Source organism: Stigmatopora nigra, chromosome 1 (assembly GCF_051989575.1).
Source record: "Stigmatopora nigra isolate UIUO_SnigA chromosome 1, RoL_Snig_1.1, whole genome shotgun sequence".
Lineage (NCBI taxonomy): Eukaryota > Metazoa > Chordata > Actinopteri > Syngnathiformes > Syngnathidae > Stigmatopora > Stigmatopora nigra.
In genome coordinates, this window is record NC_135508.1 from 2,014,719 (window position 1) to 2,041,446 (window position 26,728).

A 26,728-nucleotide genomic window follows, 5' to 3' on the forward strand; every position below is an offset into this window, starting at 1 on the left:
TAAATATCTGCCCAAAATTTTACTCCTATCTCAAGATAAATATTTGCTCAAAATTGTACTCGTTTCTCAAGACAAATATTTACCCAAAATTTTACTCCTATCTCAAGATGAACATTTGCTCCAAATTTTACTCGTATCTCAAGACAATTTGCTAAAAAATTTGACTCGTATCTCAAGATAAATATTTGCCCAACATTTTACTCGTATCTCAAGACAAATATCTGCCCAAAAATTTACTCGTATCTCAAGATAAATATCTGCCCAAAATTTTACTCTTATCTCGAGATAAACATCTGCCCAAAATTTTACTCGTATCTCAAGATAAACATTTGCCCAAAATTTTACTCGTATCTCAAGAGAAACATTTCCCCGAAATGTTACTCGTATCTCAAATTGCTCATATGTCGGGGCACTCGTATGTCGAGGTATGGCTGTATAATGTAAAGGCATGTTTATTCGGTATCAAGGCAGGAGGATGGGATGTATTTGCAAGGTCCTCCGTCTAATGTACAGGGATTATAGTGATTTGCTGTGATTTAAAAGACGACGGTCCGGCTCAAGCAGGTTTTTGCAATTGTGTAATTCGTAGCCAAGGAAAAGCTTAAATGAGATTGTGAAGTGCGGTCGATTAAGATCATTTGGATTTCTTTTTTTTTTTTTTTTTTTTTTGTTGAAGAGGGCAGCCTGCATCGCGCATCCTTCTTTTCCTGCAATCAAGTCCTGGAGGATAATGGGAATTAATTAAGGAGAGAGGCGCCTGCCGTCCTGCCCAATTGCATTATAGGTTGTACTATATGCGTGCAGTGTTGGAGAAAAGTTACAGGGCTAGTTTTACTTGATGTATAGGTACTGTGGTACCTCGACATAAGAGTGCCCTGACATACGAACAATGTGAGATATGAGTAAATTTTTTAGCCAATGTTTATCTTGAGATGCAAGACAAATTTTGATATACGAGCAGACAGCAGATGTGAGAGGCTGCTCATAAGAACATCATGGTCACTGTCTCTCTCCCTACAACTCCCTCATGTAATATCTTTATGACCACTGGGCGGAGCGTTGAATTTTTTCAGTGTTTCTCGTTTTTCCTGTTAGTCAGTGCGAATGACGGATTGATTGCTAATACAAGAGGACTCTAAACTGGGCCGGACCATTTTAGATATAATATTTTGATATATATTTTTGAAAATCGGATAAAAGGAAATAGATCAAAAGTCCTAAATATTCAGTTTTTTTTTTAGATCTTAAACAATGTTTATTTGATCATTTTTTCTTAGTTAGGAAAAACTTAGTTTTTCACATAAAAAAGAAACAAAATACATGTTTTTTATGTTAAATACTAAAATGGAGAACAGAAAATGATTTATTTATGTATTTTTAGATTCTATAAAATGCGTTTTGACCTAAAAACATAAAATAGGAAAAACATGGATATAAAAAAAATGCAATTATTGATTTATAAAATTAAAACTCAGGATACATCTAAAACAATGTTTATTTGAGCTTTTTAAAATATATTTTTAGATTTTACAAAAAGATTTTTGAACGAAAAACAGAAAAAAATGATAAAAAATTACAATTATCGATTTAAAAGGGGTAAAATCTGGAAATTTAATATACATCTATAATCTTCATTTGAATTTGATCCTAAAACAGAAAGTCGGCACTCATCCTTTCCTTTCTCGGGCCACACAAAATCATGCGCGGGCCCAGATTTGGCCCGCAGGCCACCACTTCGAAACCCATCTTTTAAATTTTTCTGACCAGTGCTAGATTTCCCATAGTAGATCTTTCAGTGCATTGTCTTTCAATATGTCCATTCTTTAGGAGGCTATACGGGGACATATCCTGGTGTTACACCAGATACAATCCAGAGGGCGCTGTTTCTCGTTGTTCTACTTTAAAAACCGATGCAAGTTCTCCGTTAAAAAAAGTCCTCTAGAGTTAGAAGATCTTTCAGTGCAATGCATATTACACCAATATTTGAATGTGGGTATTCTTTAAGGGAGTGTACAAGGGTGGACATGTCCTAGTGTTACACAAGATCTAGAGACCAAAACCTTTCTCTTCTGTCCTTTTAATCTCTGTTTACTTCTGTCTTCTGATTTGGTCGTCAGCAGGTTGTGTTGACCAGCAGAGCAGAGAAATTGCCTCTTAGCTGGGGGTCGATTCTTCATCGGGGTCTTGTAAATTGCTTTGTATTGATACCCTGTCAGTAGCAGGGGGTCCTCACGCTAACCCCAAGATTAGCCTCGGGGTTAGCTAACCGTCACTGACGCTAACCCCTTTGCTATGGAATTTTTAAAAGAAAGTCAGACGCAAACTTTAGCGACTTAAAGTACGTGTTATGGACATGTCGAGATTCATCAACTTGAAGTTGTTTTCATGCCGGTGGGGGCCAATATGGCCGTTAATTCACGTTGACATTATCTATGTATGATGTTTGACAGCTCCAGTCGTTTCATTCTGATGCCGTAGGAGGTATTTTATTAAAATCGAGTATATTAGGATGGCATGTCGAAGCAAAGAGGAGATCGCTGAACTGTCAGAGTTTGAGATAGCTGTAATCATGCAGTATAGTTATGGTGGTGGTGATGGGAAGCTGGCATTTTCTGTCAGTTTTGGTGCAATATGTCATTTTCGTTCGACATTGTGGCTGATGTCTTTTGTGTTGGTTTCGTACTTTAAAATCAAAATGGGAAGGGTCAGTTGGAAAATGCTAAGGAGGTGATAAAGTTAAAAGGAAGATACAAAGTTTGGCTGTCGTATCACTTGTCAAAAAACTGATACTAGTGATATATATACATAAATATGCGTAATTTGTTGAAGTTTCAGTTTTGAGGTGGATTTTGGATAGGTTTTAGGTTGTAAGGATATATTCATTGTTAGGTTAGGTTAGAAGTTTATTTCATCCCTTATTCAGGATTTTTTTGGTTGCAGTAGCAAGACAGAGACACAAGACATTGTAGACCTAGTTAAAAAAACTGGAGCCACACACAGTAAGTTATATTTACATGTAAATTATAATTGATTTTTCCTAATGTAGTTTTAAAATACACATGTACTTATACATTTTGACCATATTTAATACATTTTTTTATCGTTTCAAATTGTGTACGCAGTATAACAACTTTTGTATGGGAATTTGTAAAACCGATTTTTTTTTTTGTTCGTCTTTTTGTAAAACCGATTTTTTTTGTTCGTCTCTTTGAAAAAACTATTTTTTTGTTTTTTTTGTTCAGCTTTTTGTAAAACCGATCTCGTTTTGGCTCAAATCCGGGTCGTCTAGGTCGGAGTACCCAGATTTAAACCCACGCAAACCCAGGGAGAACATGTACATAACAAAAATAAATTCTAACCATTCAGCCAATGTCAAGCCACAAGGAAACCTAACAATTCATGTTCGCTATTACCTAGGTTGACTTTAGCATACAATTAGCTTAGCATGTATGTTTTGGGAATGTGCGAAAAAAAAAACGAAGTACCCAGAGTAAAACCATGCAAGCCCAGAGAGAACATGTACATAACAAAAAAATAAAATAAAAGCTAACCAGCTAATGTCAGGGCACAAAGAAAACCGACAACCAATCATGCTCACTCATACCTAGGTTACATTTAGCATACAATTAGCCTAGCATGCATGTCTTTGGAATGTGGGTGGAAACCGGAGTACTCGGAGTAAACCCACACAAGCCCAGGGAGAACATGCAAACTCCACACAGGTTAGGTTAGAACAGGGGTGTCAAACATACGGCCCGCAGGCCGGATCCGGCCCGTCTGGTGGTTTGGTACGGCCTGGGGAAGAAAGCTGCATTGTATAAAAAAATATGAATTTTCTTTAAAATTTGTAGTTCTCGTATTATCCGCTAGGGGCGCAGTGTTTTACTATGTGCAGACAACATGAATTGACATTTATTTATGTTCTTATGTTATTCTCTTGTTCATAATATATTGTTCATAATGTAAAAGGAAAATTATTTTCATAAAGATTTTGATAATTTACTCATTCTTTGCACTAATTATAAGTATTAGTGACGAATACAAAGGTAAAAAAAAGTGGGCTTATTCTTAGTTCTATGTCATTTTGCAATGAGTTTACTGCTCCGGCCCGTTTGATCTCAAATTAAGCCGTATTCGGCCCGCAGACCAAAAGTTTGACATCCCTGGGTTAGAACTTTATTCCTTGTTTGCAGTAGTTATTGACGACCAACCTGAGATCGAACCCTCGACCCCAAAACAGTGAGACCGACCCGCTAACCACTTTGATGACTTAATGGGACGTACATTCGGGAAAACGTCGAGCAGTGCGGTTACCTCAAAGAAATGTTGTCGCTAAGCCAGCATTACTGGAGAGCCCACAAGGGGTGAGAAAAATATTTTCCTGTGTAGTGTACAAAGTGGTGCTATTATTCATGTGTTGCGTTGAAATATACCTCCCGTGGAGTGTACTCTCAAAGGGACTCGACTGGAGTCGAGTCAATTTTCAGTCGGCTACGAGAAATGGGAGGCGGCTGAGAGGTTCCGTGATGACAATGGCAGGCAAGTGCTGTACCTGCCATCACAACTAACCCATACAAACAAATGCAAATGTGTAATTACACTTTACAAGCATGTTGACTGGAATACTTTTTTTCAGTCAAGTTGTACCTTTCTGAAAGGGAGTCATGCATCTATTAATGGAGTATGTATGTTAGGGCTTGTGAGAGAATATTCTTAATTCATTCACCAATTGTAAATAAGTGCAAAATTGTCGTGACATGTGCATACCTGCCAATTACCGTATTTTCACGACTATAAGGCGCACTAAAAAGTCTTAAATTTTCTCCAAAATAGACCTTGCGTCTTATAATCCAGTGCGCCTTATATATGGAAAAAACAGAAAACGAAAAACCACCACTGTCGGATATTAAAAAACACAAATGCCTGAACTGAAACGATACTGTTAAATATGCAGATGCCATCTTAGTTTACAACATCTTCCATCATATAGCTCCTCCCCCACTGCAAGATTTTATACAAAAAAATCCAAAACATTAACAATGACTGGCTCTAGAGGTGACTGTAAAGTAGTTAGTGCTTTATACCTGGACGTCAATAGCAATTAACGAATTTTCACGACTATAAGGCGCACTTAAAAGTCTGACACATTTTCTCCAAAATAGACAGTGCGCCTTATAATCCAGTTCGCCTTATATATGGAAAAAAACAGGAAAAAACACCACTGTTGGATATTAAAACAACACAAACACCTGAACTGAAACAATACTTCTTAGTTCCATCTTAGTTTACAAACTCTTCCATCATATAGCTCCTCCCCCACTGCAATATTTTATACAAAAAAATCCAAAAGATCAACAATGGCTGGCTCTAGAGGTGACTGTAAAGTAGTGAGTGCTTCATACCTGGAAGTCAATAGCAATTACCATATTTTCACCACTATAAGGCGCACTTAAAAGTCTTACATTTTCTCCAAAATAGATAGTGAGCCTTATAATACAGTGCACCTTATAATACAGTGCGCCTTTTATATGGCAAAAATGTCATTCATCGAGGGTGCGCCTTATAATACGGTGCGCCTTATAGTCGTGAAAATACGGTACTCCTATTTGATGGGCTCATGCCTGGAAGCTAGAAAGTTATCCAAGTTTTTAGCAGATATGAAATTAAAGTTTCAAGAAATGACCCCAAAATGTTTTTCATTTTTATTTAATTTTCCAAAGAACAGTTGTGTAATGTGTATATGGATGGATGAATAAAACAGAAATTAGATGGATTTCAATACATTGCTACACTTGAAATTCAACACAATCCTTGTTTTTTATCATTAGTGACGATTTCTGGTCAAAAAACAACCGGAGTTGGGCAAAAGTATGAATAAAAATGGCAGAAGTGACAACAAACCAAGGCTTATTCCAGTATGGCCTCCGCCAAAATGAACACACAATAAGCAGAATGCAATCGGCAGAAGCAAATAGATATAGATTATCATTGTTTGACATGTATCCCTTCTGTCTGATCCCCATTCTGGAGAATTAGCCAATACAATCTGCTCAAGGGAAGGAGTGACGCCATCTTGAAGAAAAGCCATAAAGGATTTCTTAAAGTTTCAGTGGAACGAAGCGAGTGTTTTTTACTTACACAAAAATGAATGATTTAAGGTTAATTATCCTTCTTTTAAAGTATAGTGATACTTTGACATACGAGTGCCTTGACATACGAGCAATTTGAGATAGGAGTAAAATTTTGGGCAAATATTTATCTTGAGATACGAGACAAATTTTGACATACGAGCATTTGGCGGAGACTGCTAATAAGAACTAAATGGCCACTGACTCCCTCGTGTTATGTCTCTCTATGAGCAGTGGGCGGAGCCTTGCATTTTTCCAGTGTATTTTTTTCCTGTTAGTCAGTGCAAAAGGTGGAGCTTGTTCCCTAATATAAGAGGAGTATATACAAGCGTATTTTCACGACTATAAGGCGCACCACACTATAAGGCGCACCCTCAATGAATGACATTTTTTCCATATATAAGGCGCACTGTATTATAAGGCGCACTGTCTATTTTGGAGAAAATGTAAGACTTTTAAGTGCGCCCTATAGTGGTGAAAATACGGTTATTGCTATTGACTTCCAGGTATGAAGCACTCACTACTTTACAGTCACCTCTAGAGCCAGCCATTGTTTATGTTTTGGATTTTTTTGGTATAAAATCTTGCAGTGGGGGAGGAGCTATATGATGGAAGATTTTGTAAACTAAGATGGAACTAAGAAGTATTGTTTCAGTTCCGGTGTTTGTGTTGTTTTAATATCCGACAGTGGTGGTTTTTCGTTTTTGTTTTTTTGTTTTTCCATATATAAGGCGCACTGGATTATAAGGCGCACTGTCTATTTTGGAGAAAATTTAAGACTTTTAAGTGTGCCTTATAGTGAAAATACGGTACTTCTCATTGGTAAATGGTCGTGCGTTATCCTATAGTGAGGACATTTGTGTGCATAATTTTTAAAAATATTTTGAAGGGAAGACAGAAGCAAACAACCGAGGTAGGTTGCATCTGAAAGTCAGGGTGGAGGCGGGGCTAATGGAGTCAAGAAAAGTATCAAAATTTCAAACAAAATTAGAGTTAAGTTTAGTGTAAGGTCAGATTGAATTTGTTTTTGAGTGTGTTTGCATCGTAATCCAAGTTCATTTAAATTTGTTTATGTTATGTCACTAGCACGTTGCTATGCAAAAAAACAGCGTTGCTATGTCAAAACAATAACAACCAAAAAGTCATAGATAGCCCTCAATCAATCATCCAATGACAGACAATATTTCAGTTCAGGTTTTTTTTTATATCTGCTCTCCTAGGTATAGAAAAAAAAAAATATATATATATAAAAATCAAACTTTTAAACGGTTTCTTACATCTCTACTCACCAAGACTTTTCCTATTAGCCTTAGCTTGAAACTCATGACACATTTTCAACCACAGGTCAAAAACTCTTCCACCCTCATATCTAGAAATTCTTTTGAACATTTCTCCTATGAAATTAATTGCAAAGAAAATGTACTCTTTTGCTACCGATACTTTTAAACCTATTTATTTTAGTCTGTAAAAGTAAACGCTCAACAAAAGTCAACATCCGTTACATCGACTTCTTCTTCTGAGTCATAACTTTGTTTTCCCTTTGCATAACTGCTTTATTCCACATGATATTTCACGAGGTTTGGTGGCACCAATTGCCTGGAGACTTTAGCAGTTCTGACATGATTTGCATGGAGACGAGAACAAGGTCACGGCGCCCCCTGCAAACATGATCATAGGTTCATCCGCCCACTGATATTGTGGGTAGACAAGGTCACTTGCATTCAGACTCCATGTAAACTAAAAAAAAATAAATTACTAAGCGCAAAATAGCTCAGAGTAACTAACATATGAAACTCCGGCACCCCGGAAACTTAATCAATACTTGCAGTTGACTTAGTGACTTTTAAACTGTGTCCAGGCGTAGTAGTAAAGTATTTACTACTTATAGGGGGGGAAAGATAGATTTATATTGCTTAATTAGATGTCCGAAAAACAGGAACACATTTTTAAGAAAGTTTATTTTTGAGTCACCGAAGTGAGTAAACTAACTTTTATTAAGTAAAATAAGTGTATGTTGCTAATTATGCTATAAATGGGCACATTTTAATGAGACAGTTTTAGCATTGTAGGGCTAATCAGCGTATTTGGTCCATTCCCTTTAAATGTAAGGACAGCTATAATGATGTTTATAATTTTTTAAAAATAAAATAAGGTTAATGTAATCTAATCTAACATGCGAGCTCAAGGGTGTCAAACTGTTGGTTCGCGGGCCGCTTTAATGTCAACTTGATTTCATGTGGGCCATATCATTTTAGATATAATATTTAGATTTTTTTTAATAAATTGATTAAAAGAACTGGATTAAAATCCCGGAATATTCAGTTTTTTATTGATCTAAAACAATGTTTATTTTAGCTTTTTTATATATATTTTTATATTTTACAAAAATATTTTTGAACTAAAAACAAAAAAATGATTAATTTTTAGATAAAATATTTTGATATATATATATATTTTTTAATTGGATAAAAGAAATGGATCAAAAGTCATTTTTTAAACTATGAAACAATGTTTATTTGAGCTTTTTTAAATTATCTTAGTTAGGGAAAACATCTTTTAGTTTTTCACTTCAAAAGGAAACAAAAATATATATTTTATTATGTTAAATATTAAAATTGGAGAACAGAAAGTTTTATTTATTTATTTATTTTTAGATTCTACAAAAATGCGTTTTTTACCTAAAAACAAAAAAGAGGAAAAACATGGATTTAAGAAAATTGCAATTATTGATTTATAAAATTAAAACTCAGGAAACATCTAAAAAAATGTTTATTTGAGCTTTTTTCAAATATATTTTTAGATTTAAAAAAATGATTTTTGAACTAAAAAACTGAAAAAAAATCATTCAAAAATGACAATTATTGATTTAAAAGGGGTGAAAATCAAGAAATTTAATATACATCTATATTATTTACATTTACGTCTATATTATTTATATACAATATATTTTTTATAGATCTAAAACAATGTTTATTTTAGCTTTTTTTAAATATATTTTTAGATTTTACAAAAAGATTTTTGAACTAAAAACACAGAAAAATTGATTAAAAAATTACAATTATTGATTTAAAAGGGGTGAAAATCAAGAAATTTAATATACATCTATATTATTTACATTTACATTTATATTATTTATATACATTATATTTTTTATAGATCTAAAACAATGTTTATTTTAGCTTTTTTAAAATATATTTTTAGATTTTACAAAAAAAATGAACTAAAAACACAGAAAAATTGATTAAAAAAAATTACAATTATTGATTTAAAAGGGGGAAAAATCAGGAAATTTAAAATACATCTATACTTTTCATTTTAATATTATCCTAATACAGAAAGTCGGCACTCATAATTTACTTTCCTGGGCCACACAAAATGATGCGGCGGGCCAGATTTAGCCCCCGGGCCACCACTTTGACACATGTGCGCTAGCTACAAGTCTTGTAGAGAGTTAAACTAATACTAATACTTTGTGAAACAAGAAATATCCGCTCCATAGTTAAACATGCAGGCAATCTAACCTCTCTGAAGCTGGAGTTATTCGACTATGAAAGCCTCCTAATAGGAAGATTTTATTCTGCCATTGTTATGCTAAACTGAACACAAATGTCTAAATTGTCCAAGTCGTGCTCAAGTGTCTGTCCATAGACTTTGTCATTTCAACATGCAAATCACTAATCGAGTCTTCTTTTGTGGTTAAAAGTAGCGTTGTAGTATGGTTCATTCGTCATATGCGGGTGGGTTGCCAGATCCACAGACGAATGCACGATATTTTGTCATATTTGGGAAAAAATAATAATCTTTAGGTCTACATATGTGTGTCAATACATATTGAATGATTAAGCAATAATGACATTTCCGTGTATTTTGTTTTGCTTTTCAGATAAAACCTAAAAATGTAATACTTCAATTTAACGTTTTATTGCATTTTTAGCAATTTCAGTTTTTTATGTTTTACCACAGTTAGTCCGTCGGCCTCATAGTGGAGGACCTGGGTTCAAATCCAGGTCAGTCCACCTATGTGGGGTTTGCATGTTCTCCCCAGGCCTGTGTGGGTTTTCTCCAGGTACTCTGGTACCTCCTACATTCCAAAGAAATGCTTGCTAAGCTGATTGGACACTCTAAATTGGCCCTAGCTATGAGTGATTGGTTGTATGTCTCATTGTGCCCTGTGATTGGCTGGCTACCCATTCAGGGTGTCCCCCTACTCTGGCCTGAAGTCAGCTGGGATAGGCTCGAGCACCCCCTTAGTGAAGCTAAAGCGGTGCGGAAAATGAGATATTTTATCACTGCACGGATGACAACTAGAATTTTTCACATTTTTTTGGACTTGAATTTTGTATTTATTTATATATTTATTTATTTACTTAAGCGCTGAGTTCTAGTAGCAAGCTGAGGATGGGGGAGTGGCTTCCGCTTGCGAATTTCACCGTGGATTTTCGCATTTTTATGAACTTAAAAAAAAATGTAATTAACAAAAAAATTCCTCCAGAAAAAAAAACGCGATAGTTGAAGCCGCGATATTCGAGGGATTACTGTAATATGTATTTTACTTTTTAAAAAATATATAATTCTGTACCGTATGTTCACGACTATAGGGCACACTTAAAAATCTTACATTTTCTCCAAAATAGACAGTGCACCTTATAATCCAGTGCGCCTTATATATGGAAAAAACTGAAAACCAAAAACGAAAAACCACCACTGTCGGATATTTAAAAAACACAAACGCCTGAACTGAAACAATACTGTTACTAAATATGCAGATGCCATCTTAGTTTACAACATTTTCTATCATATAGCTCCTCCCCCACTGCAAGATTGTATACCAAAAAATCCAAAACATCAACAATGGCTGGCTCTAGAGGTGACTGTAAAGTAGTGAGTGCTTCATACCTGAAAGTCAATAGCAATTACCGTATTTTCACGACTATAAGGCGCACCACATTATAAGGCGAACCCTCAATGAATGACATTTTTTCCACATATAAGGCGCACTCTATTATAAGGCGCACTGTATTATAAGGTGCACTGTATTATAAGGCGCACTGTATTATAAGGCGCACTGTATTATAAGGCGCACTGTATTATAAGGCGCACTGTATTATAAGGTGTTCCCTCAATGACTGACATTTTTTCCATATATAAGGCGCACTGTATTATAAGGCGCACTGTCTATTTTGGAGATAATGTAAGACTTTTAAGTGCGCCTTATAGTGGTGAAAATACGGTAATTGACTTCCAGGTATGAAGCACTTACTACTCCACAGTCACCTCTAGAGCCAGCCATTGTTGATGTTTTGGATTTTTTGGTATAAAATCTTGCAGTGGGGGAGGAGCTATATGATGGAAGATTAAATTTAGTGTAAACTAAGATGGCATCTGGATATTTAACAGTATTGTTTCAGTTCAGGCTTTTGTGTTTTTTTTAATATCCGACAGTGGTGGTTTTTGGTTTTCTGTTTTTTCCATATATAAGGCGCACTGTCTATTTTGGAGAAAATTGAAGACTTTTATGTGCGCCTTATAGTCGTGAAAATACGGTAATTGCTATTGACTTCCAGGTATGAAGCACTTACTACTTTACAGTCACCTCTAGAGCCAGCCATTTTGAATTTCTTGGATTTTTTGGTATAAAATCTTGCAGTGGGGGAGGAGCTAAATGATGGAAGATTTTGTAAACTGAGATGGCACCTGCATATTTAACAGTATTGTTTCAGTTCAGGCGTTTGTTTATTAATATCCGACAGTGTTGTTTTTTTGTTTTTGTTTTCTGTTTTTTCCATATATAAGGCGCACTGGATTATAAGGCGCACTGTCTATTTTGGAGAAAATGTAAGACTTTTAAGTGCGCCTTATAGTCGTGAAAATACAGTAATTGGGTTTTACTAAGCTGGCTACACCCAATATTTTTCTTATTTCAATGGTTAATACATGGACCCCACCAGCTATTTTTTTCAGCATAAATGCTGTCCCTGAATTTCAAGCAGCCCAGAAATTCTACTCATAGTGAATTTCCAGTCTTGATTGTGTATGTCTTGCAGGACTTTTCTTCCTCAACAACAGGGTTGCCAAGGCAACAGCCTTTGGTTCCAATCACTTGATTCCACATGCTTAAATGTGACCATGAACAGAATCCCAATAAGGTTTTTTTTAGTTTTGTTTGTGTATTTATTTACATCCGGTTCATTTAGATTTTTCACTCGAAATTTTCTTAATATAAACATACTATATTTACTCGTATATAAACCGCATTTGTCAGACAAAAAAAAATGATGACTGAATCGAGGGTACGGCTTATATGCGCATAAAAAGACGACCTGCACGAGACTGATGATGATAAAGACCTTAACGCCATGACACTATGACACCATGACGCCATAACATCATAACATCGTGGCGCCATGACGCCATAGTGCAAGCCATTTTGGCCAATACGGTCATTTATTTATTAAATAGATAAAAGTTAAACAAAATTAAACGCTAAACAAAACTAATTTTGACGTCTATGAATGAAAATAAATTCAAAAAAATACAGTGTTCCCTCGGTTATCACGGTTAATGAGGACCGGGACCACCCGCGATAAGTGAATTTCTGCAAAGTAGGGATGCGCCTTCAAAAATGCTAACCGTATTTTCACGACTATAAGGCACACTTAAAAGTCTTACATTTTCTCCAAAATAGACAGTGCGCCTTATATATGGAAAAAACAGAAAACCAAAAATGAAAAACCACCACTGTTGGATATTAAAAAAAAACACAAACGCCTGAACTGAAAGAATACTGTTAAATATGCAGATGCCATCTTAGTTTATAACATCTTCCATCATATAGCTCCTCCTACACCGCAAGATTTTATACCAAAAAATTCCAAAACATCAACAATGGCTGGCTCTAGAGGTGACTGTAAAGTAGTGAGTGCTTCATACCTGGAAGTCAATAGCAAATACCGTATTTTCACCTTGATACCTGCGTAATGTGTATCTCATGCTATTATTGCACCCAGAGACTTGCTACAAAGCAGACCGCTACGTCCACACTCCCTGGTTGCACTGCTTCCTTTTTGAACTTGTCCACAGTATCTCAGAAATACCACATGTAATGTTTTTTGAAGATTTTCCCTTCAAAGTAAGACATTTGTACTTCCTATTACAACCATGTATATGGAGGTCGAAATTGTGAACCAGGGGGAGGCTTATACGAGAGAAATTCAACAATTTTACTGCAATTTTAAGGGTGCGACTTATACACGGATGCGGCTGCGATGCTAGAACAGGGGTGTCAAACTCCCTTTGGTCTGCGGGGCGAATCCAGCTTAATTTCAGATCAGGTGGGTCGGACCAGTAAACTCATTGCAAAATGACATAGAACTAACAATAAGCCCACTTTTTTCCACTAATTATTAGTCACTAATACTAATAATTAGTGCAAAGAATGAGTAAATTATCAAAACATTTATTAACAGAATTTTCCTTTTACATTATGAAAAATATACTATGAACAAGAGAATAACCACAACATAAATAAATGTCAATTCATGTTGTCTGCACGTACTAAAACACTGCGCCCCTAGCGGATAATACAGGAACTACACATTTTAAAGAAAATTCTTTTTTTTTTTTATACAATGCAGCTTTCTTCCCCAGGCCGTACCAAACCACCAGACGGGCCGGATCTGGCCCGTCTGGGCGTATGTTTGACACCCCTGTGCTAGAAAATACGATGAAGTGGTTAAAAACAGAATCTGAGTCACCCAGGCTATGTCATTGAAATGTGTTCAAGGAGGAAGGAGGTCATAGACAATCATTCGCAAGTCCCTCGGAGGTCTTTCAGCATCAAGACTCCGCCTCTGGGACTCTCAGGCTTTTTTTCTTCTTTCCTTCTTCTGTCTTTCATCACCGCCTCCAGTATATATACACACAATAGATGTACTTCTTCTACTATACTGTACTATACATCATATATAATGCATGCCTTGATGTCTTTGAACAGTCGTCGGAACCACTTGACCTCACCTAAAAGTTAAATTTGACCCCTAAAATTCTAATTTACGTGAAATATAACCACATTTTGGACATCTCTCGATGAATGACTAGTTTTAATAGACTGGATTTTATCCCAACTAACAACAGCCTGAATTGGTGGCTAACCAATCACAGGGCACAAGGAGACAAACAACCAATTACTCCTAGCTAGAGAAAATTTAGCCTAACATTGAGTTAGCCTAACATGTTTTAGGATGTGGGAGGAAACCAGAGTACCCGAAGAAAACCCATGTAAGCCCAGGGAGAACATGTAAATGCCCCAATTGTGAAGACCGACCTGGGATCGAACCATCGGCCCCTAAAAATGCGAGGCTGATGCGTAAACCACTTTTCCACTGGGTCACTAATAGTGGATTTTGTTTTTTAGATAAAAATATTAATAAAAAACTATTTTAAAGGTGAAAAAATATATAAGGTATGGGATTAATGCTTCAATTAAATTGAAACTAAAAAATTATATGGTGATAATTTTTAAAATTTTGTTCAGCAATAAATTGAAACAACCTCAACTTTTTATATGCTTTTACTTTGGAGATTTCTTCCCAAAAGTTGTAGCTTAAAAAATATGTTTAAAAAAATGAAAAAAAAACATACATATTTCTTTTTCATATTCTTTTTACATATTTTTTCAGCAACACCCTTATTTATTTATTTCTTTATTTCTTTATTTATTTAAGACTTTTAAGTGCGCCTTATAGTGGTGAAAATAGGGTAATTGCTATTGACTTCCAGGTATGAAGCACTCACACACTACACAGTCACCTCTAGAGCCAGCCATTGTGGATGTTTTGATTTTCTTGTATAAAATCTTGCAGTGGGGGAGGAGCTATATGATGGAAGATTTTGTAAACTAAGATGGCATCTGCATATTTAACAGTATTGAGTATTCAGTTCAGGCGTTTGTGTTTTTTTAATATCCGACAATGGTGGTTTTTCGTTTTTGGTTTTCTGTTTTTTCCATATTTACGGCGCACTGTATTATAAGGCGCACTGTATTATAAGGCGCACTGTATTATAAGGCGCATTGTATTATAAGGCGCACTGTCTATTTTGGAGAAAATTGAAGACTTTTAAGTGCGCCTTATAGTCTTGAAAATACGGTAATTGCTATTGATGTCCAGGTATGAAGCACTCACTACTTTACAGTCACCTCTAGAGCCAGCCATTGTTGATGTTTTGGATTTTTTTGTAGAAAATCTTGCAGTGTGGGAGGAGCTCGACGATGAAAGACTTTGTAAACTAAGATGGCATCTGCATATTTAACAGTATTGTCCCATTTCAGGCATTTATGTTTTTTTTAATATCCGACAGTGGTGGTTTTTCGTTATTGGTTTTCAGTTTTTTCCATATATAAGGCGCACTGTCTATTTAGGAGAAAATTTAAGACTTTTAAGTGCGCCTTATAGTCGTGAAAATACGGTACATGTTTATTTCATCCCACTTTAACGAATCCCATATCATTACATCGGTCCAAAAACTCAGTTTTTTGTCCTTTTGTGATTCCCAATTTCTCCCATCTTTAGCCCCACTTCTTATCCCGGCCAGTCCCAATTTCCCCTTTTTTCCCTCCCCATCACAAACTCCCCAAGGCTTTGAGGCCATTCATCCCTCCCCCCTGCCACGATCCGCCGGCTCAAACAGCCGCCACGGCAATACCTCCACCTCAACCTTTTATTCCGTATCCGTGTACCCCGTCCCATGAGAGAGTCCCCCCGCCCCCCTGTCCTTAAAATAGACGTAAAAAAAGATCCCTTGGCCCTTTTCTGTATAGGTTGATCTGAACTGATGAATGAGTTGGGGCAGATGTGGATGAGAGGAGAGCAATTAAAATCTCTTCTGCTCTCCTTTCTCCTCTTCGTCACATCCAGAGGGAGCAGGAGGACAGATATTGTGTCTGCCACCAAAGGAAAAAATAACACACTCCCCTCCAAAAGTATTAGAACAGTAGGGACGATCGTTTCCAACATTGGAAGAGTGATTTTTGCATATTTTCAACCTGAGTTTGTGGTAGGTCGCAACTTTATGTGGTTCCAGTTTTTATCTAGGTCTATGTTGTGTTTTGCTGTGTCTGCGTTTGTGACTGCTACAAACTGAATTTCCTGAATAAGGGATGAATAAAAGTGTATCTAATCTAATCTAGTGATGTGTGCATGAGACAAAGTATTGAATTGAAGGCTTTTATTGTTGTTATTATACAAGTGTAATAAGATTTAAAGCTTTCACCATGAAGTGCACAAATAACAACAACAAACAGATAATAAATGAGTGAATAAAAATCAATAAATAATAATAGTTAAATAAAAAATCAATAAATACTAATCATTAAATAAAAAAACAATAAATAATAATAATTAAGTAAAAAATCAATAAATAATAATTAAATAAATATTCAATAAATAATAATAACTAAATAAAAATCAATAAATAATAATAATAAAATAAAAAATCAATAAATAACTAAATAAAAATCAATAAATAATAATAATAAAATTTAAAATCAATAAATAATAATAATAAAATAAAAAAATCTATAAATAATAATAATAAAATACAAAAATCAATAAATAATAATAATTAATCAATAAATAATACATAAATAAGTAGGAAGAATAATAAGTAGGCATTATAATAAATAAGTGGTCAACATAATAAATAAGGACAGTAATCCCTCGAATATCACGGTTAATCCAACAAAAAAGTAGCAGTCAAACCAACGAAAAAGTAGCAGTCAACCCAACGAAAAAGTAGCAGTCAACCCAACGAAAAAGTAGCAGTCAACCCAACGAAATAGTAGCAGTCAACATAACGAAAAAGTAGCAGTCAACCCAACGAAAAAGTAGGAGTCAACCCAACGAAAAAGTAGTAGTCAACGTAACAATAAAGTAGCCGTCAACCCAACGAAAAAATACCGGTCAAACCAACGAAAAAGTAGCAGTCAAACCAACGAAAAAGTAGCAGTCAAACCAACGAAAAAGTAGCAGTCAACATAACAATAAAGTCGTAGTCAACATAACAATAAAGTAGTAGTCAACATAATGAAAAAGTAGTAGTCAACATAACGAAAAAGTAGTAGTCAACATCACGAAAAAGTAGTAGTCAACATCACGAAAAAGTAGTAGCCAACATCACGATAAAGTAGTAGTCAACATCACGATAAAGTAGTAGTCAACATCACGAAAAAGTAGTAGTCAACATAACGATAAAGTAGTAGTCAACATCACGAAAAAGTAGTAGTCAACATCACGATAAAGTAGTAGTCAACATCACGATAAAGTAGTAGTCAACATCACGATAAAGTAGTAGTCAACATCACGATAAAGTAGTAGTCAACATCACGAAAAAGTAGTAGTCAACATAACGATAAAGTAGTAGTCAACATAACGAAAAAGTAGCAGTCAACATAACGAAAAAGTAGCAGTCAACATAACGAAAAAGTAGCAGTCAACATAACGAAAAAGTAGCAGTCAACATAACGAAAAAGTAGTAGTCAACATAACAATAAAGTAGTAGTCAACATAACGAAAAAGTAGTAGTCAACATAACGAAAAAGTAGCAGTCAACATAACGAAAAAGTAGCAGTCAACCCAACGAAAAACTAACAGTCAAAGACAACGAAAAAAGTAGCAGTCAATCCAACGAAAAAGTAGCAGTCGACATAGAATCTCATAACTAAGTCTGTATGTACAAAGGGACCTTCCTGATTCTGTTTGTCTTGGCTGTTATGGCCTTGTAGCCAAGATGTGTATAGTCTTTTAATGTTTTTCCTTGGATACGAGATTGACCGTGATTGGTTGTTAGCCTCCTTGTGCCCTGCGATTGGCTGGTAACAAATTCAGGGTATCCCTCACCTAAAGTTGACTAGAATAAATTCTAGCACCCCCAGAAACGGGTAATAAGTATACGAATATTCAAGAGAGATCTGTTTCTGTACTCACTAACCTAACAATACACATGTCTACCACTTTTCCTTCCCTTAGTCCTTTAATACCTGTTTAAAAATCTCAAAACAGATCTAAAACGAATGAAAAAATGAATAGAAAAACTCTTAAAGGCAGAAAAATGGCCTACAATTTTAAGCCAATTTACTTCAAATACCTTCATTTCTTTTTCTTAATGTCTTCTATACAAAAAAAGACCCTTTAATCGTAACATTCCGTAAAAACCATTGTTCCCCCAGGTGTAAAAGACCAACGGTGCTTTTCAACTCTGGCCGACTCCCCCTCAAGCACCCCCCCACAAGCGAGGGGCCCTCCGCCATGCGGTGATGAATTGATCCGAACCAAGAGGACATACAATGTAGGTTACGCCGCAGGGGTTGTTGTCTTCCAATGTGTACTTGTATTTATTTGTGCGTATGCAAGTCCCACCGAGCTTCGGGTTTTTTTTAGGGCAGGGGGGCCCCATACCGCTTCCCCATGGGATGGCGTTATTGTGGGGGCGACCACATGATACATGGGGAATCCGTTCCCCTTTGTACACCTGCTACTTTTGCAGTTTCTGGTTGTCTAATACAGTGTATCCCAACCTTTTTTGAGCCGAGGCACACTTTTTGCATTGAAAAAAATCTCAAGGGACACCACCATCTGAAAATCTTTGTCGCCTATATTTATAATAGTTATTCTCATCGAAGTTTTATCAGCAGAAATCGCATCCAAAATTATTCCAAAATCAAATTTTTCACAATGACTTAATGTCACGGAAATTTGGCCTGTGGACCCTGAACAACTTCCGGTTTGAGTGATGCAAATAACCAAGTAAAGCTATTGATCGCATCATTTTATGATTTTTCTCTAAATATTACTTAAATCTCCTAATATTCCGTAAAAAAATTGTGCTCACACAGACTTTACGTCGGCAAAAGTTGATGCGCTAGAAACCAGACAACTTCCGTTTCGACTTAGAGAAAAATAAGCAACAAAATTACTGTTTGACAACTTGAATCAAATAATAGTATAATCTACAATTTAATGTTCGTCATATTTTGATTTGAACCTTGTAATAGTTCCTTTATAATCTCCTTATATTCATATAATTTTTTCTCTCTCAATATCACATTGTATGACTTCTTGCAATTTCCCACGGCACACCTGACCATTGCTCAGTGGTTGGGAAACACTGGTCTAATACACACTCAAAAACGTAGCTATACACAAGGTGAGGCTATCAAGCTATTTATTATGTGGATGCGTGATTATCTTATTAGCTTCACTGTGATGATTAACTGTTCTATGTCATAATGATAACCTTGTCAAGCTGGAACAAAGTCACATGGGTCAGTAGTTAGGATGCCAAAGTTGTTGTACTTTAGGTATAAATAACTTTGAGGTATTTTCTCGCATATAAGCCGTATCCACGTATAAGCCAGTTTTTTTTCGGATTTTCACCTGTCTTTCTGGTCGGAACTCCGTTGTGTAATGTCTCTAAGAGCACTGGGTGGAGCCTTGCATTTTTTCAGTGTTTTTTTTTTTTTTTCGTTAGTCAGTGTGAAGGGTGGAGCTTGTTTGCTAATACGAGAGGGGTGTATACTACTTCTTGTTGGCAAGGGGTAGTGCGTTATGCTATTGTGAGGACATTTTTGTGAGCATTATTTTCTGAATATTTTGAAGGGAAGACAAAAGCAAACAACCCTTGATAGGTTGCGTCTAAAAGTCAGGGTGGAGGCGGGGCTAATAGAGCCAACCTGGGAGAAGAAATGTTTCAAAATGTCAAACAAAATTAGAATTAAGTCAAGTGGAAGGTTAGATTAAATTTATTTTTGAGTGTCTGCATCGTTATCCAAGTTCATTTAAATTTGTTTATGTTACGAGCGCGTTGCCATGCAAAAAGTCCCTAATTTTAGTACTGTTAAACACATTTTAGTACTGTTAAACCACTAATTATTTGTTACTTTGTTAAAAGATGGCGAATTAGAACAAATACAAATATTTTTCCAATCCAATATCCAGTTTTGGGTCTTTTTTTCAGAAAGTTGGAACAAATTAATTCGTTTTTAGTTCATTTCTATGGGAAACATTCATCTGACTTACGAGTAAATCAACATACAAACTCAGTCCCGGAACGCATTAAGCTCATATCTCGAGGTACCACTGTATATCCTAAGAATTAAATTATACTTTGGCTATCGCTTAATATAAAAAAAAAAATGCCGGTATGAGAACCCAGTAACTTTAAACAGAAAAGAAAAGACCACAAAAAGAATAGAGTTGATGTATGCTATCATAGCCGGGCAGCCTGCGACTGGCTGTCTCTTTGCTACGTTACCTGTTGGTCTTCTTATAATTACAATGGCCGCATTCATCCATCATTGCATTGTTGTGGTGTGCGGCGAGCCCATTCATTCTCTGGGCTGGTCGGCGCCACATAAAGAAACAATACGTCTAAAAGTCTAAACAAGCTCCATCCGTAAAGAAAGAGACTTTCGGGGGCACCAACATAAGCTCTATTGTTCACATAGTTTTTCTTTTATGATTGGGGTTTGTTTAATGGTGTTAAAGTGCTACGTTAAGTATATACCGTATTTTCATGACTATAAGGCGCACTTAAAAGTCTTACATTTTCTCCAAAATAGACAGTGCGCCTTACATATGGAAAAAACAGAAAACAAAAAACAAAAAACCACCACTGTTGGATATTAAAAAAACACAAACGCCTGAACTGAATACTCAATACTGTTAAATATGCAGATGCCATCTTAGTTTATAAAATCTTCCATCATATAGCTCCTCCGCCACTGCAAGATTTTATATCAAAAAATCCAAAGCATCAACAATGGCCGGCTCTAGAGGTGACTGTGTAGTGAGTGGTTCATACCTGGAAGTCAATAGCAATTACCGTATTTTCAGGACTATAAGGCGCACTTAAAAATCTTACATTTTCTCCAAAATAGACAGTGCGCCTTATAATACAGTGCGCCATATAATACAGTGCGCCTTATATATGGAAAAAAACAGAAAACGAAAAACCACCAGTCGGATATTAAAAAAACACAAACGCCTGAACTGAAACAATACCGTTAAAAATGTAGATCAGCCATCTTAGTCTACAACATCGTCCATCATATAGCTCCTCCCTCACTGCAAGAGTTTAAACAAAAAAAATCCAAAACATCAACAACGGCTGGCTCTAGAGGTGACTGTAAAGTAGTGAGTGTTTCATACCTGGAAGTCAATAGCAATTACCGTATTTTCACCACTATAAGGCGCACTTAAAAGTCTTAAATCTTCTCCAAAAAAGACAGTGCGCCTTATAATCCAGTGCGCCTTATATATAGAAAATGTCATTCATTGAGGGTGCGCCTTATAATGCGGTGCACCTTATAGTCTTGAAAATACGGTAATTACATTTTTCCCTTTTCCAATTGTACTACTAGTAATACACATTTGAAATGGAACTATACAAACTAAATTACTCCATAAATATGGACTTACATTATTTAAAAGTCCTACATCCAAACTATTTTATTAACTAAAATCCTTGCATTCATTTTTCATAGTCTGTCTTATTACCGAGCATTTTTCTGAAAGTTATTATATCCGTACACTCCAATATTTGACAGCCGCTAATGAAAAGAAAAAATTCAACACCCTTTGTTTTCATTGTTTTGCATGTTACTTTTATCTTGCCATTCTCTGTGAAACGCTCTTTGAATTTCTCACTGTGTGAACCACGGACCTATCAGGAGACTAATTAGGAAGATGAACGCTAGAAAATGTCTGCGTGCGCTGTAAAAAGTGTGTGCGCTAACACACGGAATGACCGGTACTCCCGTCAATTGGTGATGCTGGGTTTTTTTTTGTCGGAAAGTTGGGAGTAGGTTAATAAGTAGCAAAAACCCAGCGTGGCAAGTGTTTTGTTCAATAATACATGGAAATTCTTTCATACCTTCTCTCCACATGCAAAAGACATCACAAAGAAGGAGAATAGTCAATGAGGAATTATTCCAAGGTGGCTTTTTTTTGTGTGATGGTAGTCTCTGACTAGGCTTTACTGATCTGGCGTACATATATGTGGATATTTTTGGTTGTCACAAGACTACAATGATAAATTTTGGACTAGATTGGTGCCTAGAGATACGATTTTAATGCGTATGTTGATTTTCTTGTAACTCAAATGAATGTTTCCCATAGAAATGAACTGAAAACAAGTGAATTTGTTCCAATTTTCTGGGAAAAAAACACCCAAAATAGGATATTGGATTGGAAAAACGTTTTTATTTGTTCTAATTCGCCATCTATTGACAAAGTAAGAAATGACTAGTGGTTTAATAGTAATAAAATGTGTTTAATTGTAGTAAAATTAGATGGTTTTCATATAGAGGAGAAGGAAGGGGACTTTTTGCATGGCAACGCGCTTGTAACATAACAAACAAATTTAAATGAACTTGGATTACAATGCAGACACTCAAAAATAAGTTTAATCTAACCTTACTCTAAATATAATTCTAATTTTGTCTTAAATTTTGATACATTTCTTCTCCCGGGTTGGCTCTTTAAGCCCCGCCTCCACCCTGACTTTCAGATGCAACCTATCGAGGGTTGTTTGCTTTTGTCTTCCCTTCAAAATATTCAGAAAATGATGCACACAAATATCCTCAAAATAGGATAAAGCATGACCACTTGCCAACCAAAAATAGTCTATACCCCTCTCGTATTAGCGAACAAGCTCCGCCATTCGCACTGACTAACGGGGGAAAAAACACTGAAAAAAAATGCAAGGCTCCGCCCAGTGCTCTTAGAGACATTACACCAGAGTTGCGACCAGAAAGACAGTGGGCATAATGTTCTTATAAGCAGCCTCTATATGCTCATATATCAAAAATTGTCTCGTATCTCAAGATAAATATTTGCTCCAAATTTTACTCATATCTCAAATTGCTCATATATCGAGGTATTCCCATAGCTATGCCTCATTTTTCCATACCTTTCAACCTTAGCCAATCACTTCCATTATTAAAGATTGCAATTCCCCTTTAAGTAAAAATAAACCCAAACCCAAAAAAAATATGCGGCGGGCCAGATCTGGCCCCCGGGCCACCACTTTGACACCAGAAAAATGTTAAAGTATTCTTATATCAAATTCAAGAGTAGGATTTCTCTTTCTTGATAAATCTTTCATCATATTAACTTAAGTGTTAACATTCTCGTTAATTTAAAGCGGTTAAATATCCAATTTTATTTGAGATGGTGTCCTCTTCATTGATTGGCTGTCATTCGCTACTACCACGCCATACTTTATAGACATAATGAACGGCATATCACGCCCTAGAGCAACCATTACTTTCAAGATTAGACTATGAATGATTTAAATGAGACAAGGTTGCCAGTTATTGATTACAATCGGAAAACTGGTGTTTGCTTCAGATGCTTTTTATAGATTAACTTGGTTGTGCCTGGTGGTTTTTTACGCTTTAACAAAACGCGCCGTGGATGGAAAAGCTTTAAATTTCGACAGGGTTGGAAATTAAAAAGCCCAAAAAAATGATAATTGCAATATGTAATCATGTTGTTTTTTTGTATATTATTAACAAAGGACCCCTAGTTGTGTTTAGGAGGGAGGTGGTCAATACAACGATTATTATAATTAAGGGTTTTGAAAGGAAAACACAAAGAGTTCGGAGCATTTTGAATAACAAAATGCGGCTGAAAAACAACAAACAAACATCTGTATTGGCATTTTGAAAGACATTGTTGTCTAATGCCGTCTACCGTATTTTCACGACTATAAGGCGCACTTAAAAGTCTTCAATTTTCTCCAAAATAGACAGTGCGCCTTATAATCCAGTGCGCCTTATATATGGAAAAAAATGAAAACCAACAACGAAAAACCACCACTTTCGGATATTTAAAAAAACACAAACGCCTGAACTGAAACAATACTGTTAAACATGCAGATGGCATCTTAGTTGACAAAATCTTCCATCATATAGCTCCTCCCCCACTGCAAGATTTTATACAAAAAAATCCAAAACATCAACAAGGGCTGGCTCTAGAGGTGACTGTAAAGTAGTGAGTGCTTCATACCTGGAAGTAAGTCAATAGTAATTACCGTATATGACTATAAGGTGCCCTTAAAAGTCTTAAATTTTCTCCAAAATAGACAGTGCGCCTTATAATACAGTGCGCCTTATATATGGAAAAAATGTCATTCATTGGGGGTGTGCCTTATAATGCGATGCGCCTTATAGTCGTGAAAATACGGTAATTTGTAATAAGTTGATTTATGGGAGTCATTTATGCTGGAATTTTTATGGATTGATGCGCTAAAAAAAATGGTGGACATTGTCGGGGTGCTATTGTTCGGCAGGGATGATAACATTTTGGCACTTTGTTTTCTCCAAAGTCAGACTTAGTGCTGATTTAATGTAAACATACATACTTTGCTTTAAATTTTAGGATTATAGGAAGAATCGTATAACTATATTTTTCAGACTACAGTGGTACCTCGAGATATGAGCTTAATTCGTTCCGGGACTGAGCTCTTATGTTGATTTACTCGTAACTCATATGAATGTTTCCCATAGAAATGAACTCAAAACAAATGAATTTGTTCCAACTTTCTGAAAAAATAACACCCAAAACAGGATATTGGATTGGAAAAATATTTTTATTTGTTCTAATTCGCATTCTATTAAAAAAGTAACGAATAACTATTGGTTTAATAGCACTAAAATTTGTTTAATATTAAAATTAGCATTTTTTTGCTCGGCAACGCGCTCGTAACATAACATAAACAAATTCAAATGAACATGAATTACGATGCAGACACTCAAAAATAGGTTAAATCAAACCTTACACTAAACTTAATTCTAATTTTGTTTAAAATTTTGATACCTTTTTTGGCTCGATTGGCCCCGCCTCCACCCTGACTTTCAGATACAACCTATCGAGGTTTGTTTGTTTTTGTCTTCCCCTCAAAATATTCCCAAAATGATGCAAACAAATGTCCTCACAATACAATAACGCACCACCACTTGCCAACGAGACAATATACACCATTTCTTTTCAATCATTCATTTATTTTCTGAACCACTTATCCTCACGAGGGTTGTTGGACCCTATCCCAGCTGACATGTTACACTTGAAGATTTTTTTTTGAACTATTGAAATAATGTTGTCCTTGGTATAGACAACAATGAACTAGTCATGGCATCCAAAGGGAAAATTCTACTACATGGATATGTCCAAAAAAGGCTTTTAAATGTGTCCCTTTTTGGGGACGTGTGCAAAATCTGATTACGAATGCCTAGCAAACCCGTTGATGGACCTCCAAACAAGCGTAAAATCACGAGCTTAGACTGCAGGGGTGTCAAACTCTCTTTGGTCTGCGGGCCGAATACGGCTTAATTTGAGATCAAGTGGGCCGGACCAGTAAATTTATTGCAAAATGACATAGAACTAACAATAAACCCACTTTTTTCAAAACTGTATTAGTCACTAATACTAATAATTAGTGCAAAAAATGAGTAAATTATCAAAATATTTATTAAAACAATTTCCCTTTCACATTATGAACAATATATTATGAACAAGAGAATAACATAAAAACATAAATAAATGTCAATTCATGTTGTCTGCACGTACTAAAACACTGCGCCCCTAGCGGATAATACAAGAACTACACATTTTAAAGAAAATTCTTTTTTTGTATACAATACAGTTTTCTTCCCCGGGCCGTACCAAACCACCAGACGAGCCGGATCCGGCCCGCAAGCCGTATGTTTGACACCCGCTGGCTTAGAGGTTCCTTCAAAAATGTAACATGGTAGACCAGTAACACACACACACATAAAAATAATATGTCTGCTAATTTTTTGGGAACGTTTCCCCACTGTATTAAATTCATATCTGAGAAAACTCAACGATTTAGACTTCAAAGAGTGAGGGCTCATTAGCACAGCGGGTGGGCCAAAAGTCTTTTAGTGCCAGACCACCACATCAAGTGGTTCATATTCAATAGTTTAATTTATTATTATTATTTTTTTAAAGCCTGTCCATGGAGATCTCGCTCATGGCAAATTAGAGATAAGCGTTCCGCCATTTTTTACATTTGAGTCAAGTCAGTTTCATATTAGTGAGCAGCCTGTCAGTCTTCCTTTCAGTGGAAATTACAGTGGATAAGTGGTTAGCACTTTGGGCTCAACGTTTTGTGGTTCTGGGTTCAAATCCTCCCTCGTTAAAAATAAAAATGCATGCTAGGCTAGCTATTTGAACACTCTTAATTGCCCCAAACTGCCAAACATTGTTCATGGTGTCAAAGTGGCGGCCCGGGGGCCAAATCTGGCCCGCCGCATCGTTTTTGTGTGGCCCGGCAAAGTCAATCACGAGTGCCGACTTTCTATTTTAGGGTCATATTAAAATGAAGAGTATAGATGTATATTAAATTTCATGATTTTCCCCCTTTTGAATCAATAATTGTAGTTTTTTAATCATTTTTTCTGTGTTTTTAGTTCAAAAATCATTTTGTAAAATCTAAAAAAATATATAAATAAGCTAAAATAAACAATGTTTTATATCTATAAAAAACTTAATATTCAGGCCCTTTAATCTGGTACTTAT

The 26,728-nt window shown here is 35.7% G+C and overlaps 1 long non-coding RNA gene across 1 annotated transcript in view; it reads left to right on the plus strand.

Annotated features, from left to right (window-relative positions):
• Positions 1 to 26,728, plus strand: part of LOC144203451 (uncharacterized) — a 96,460-nt gene that overhangs the window by 62,827 nt on the left and 6,905 nt on the right. The window contains exon 3 of the long non-coding RNA XR_013327693.1: positions 18,352 to 18,470. This is a non-coding gene — a long non-coding RNA (uncharacterized LOC144203451). The remainder of the gene's footprint in view (positions 1 to 18,351; positions 18,471 to 26,728) is intronic.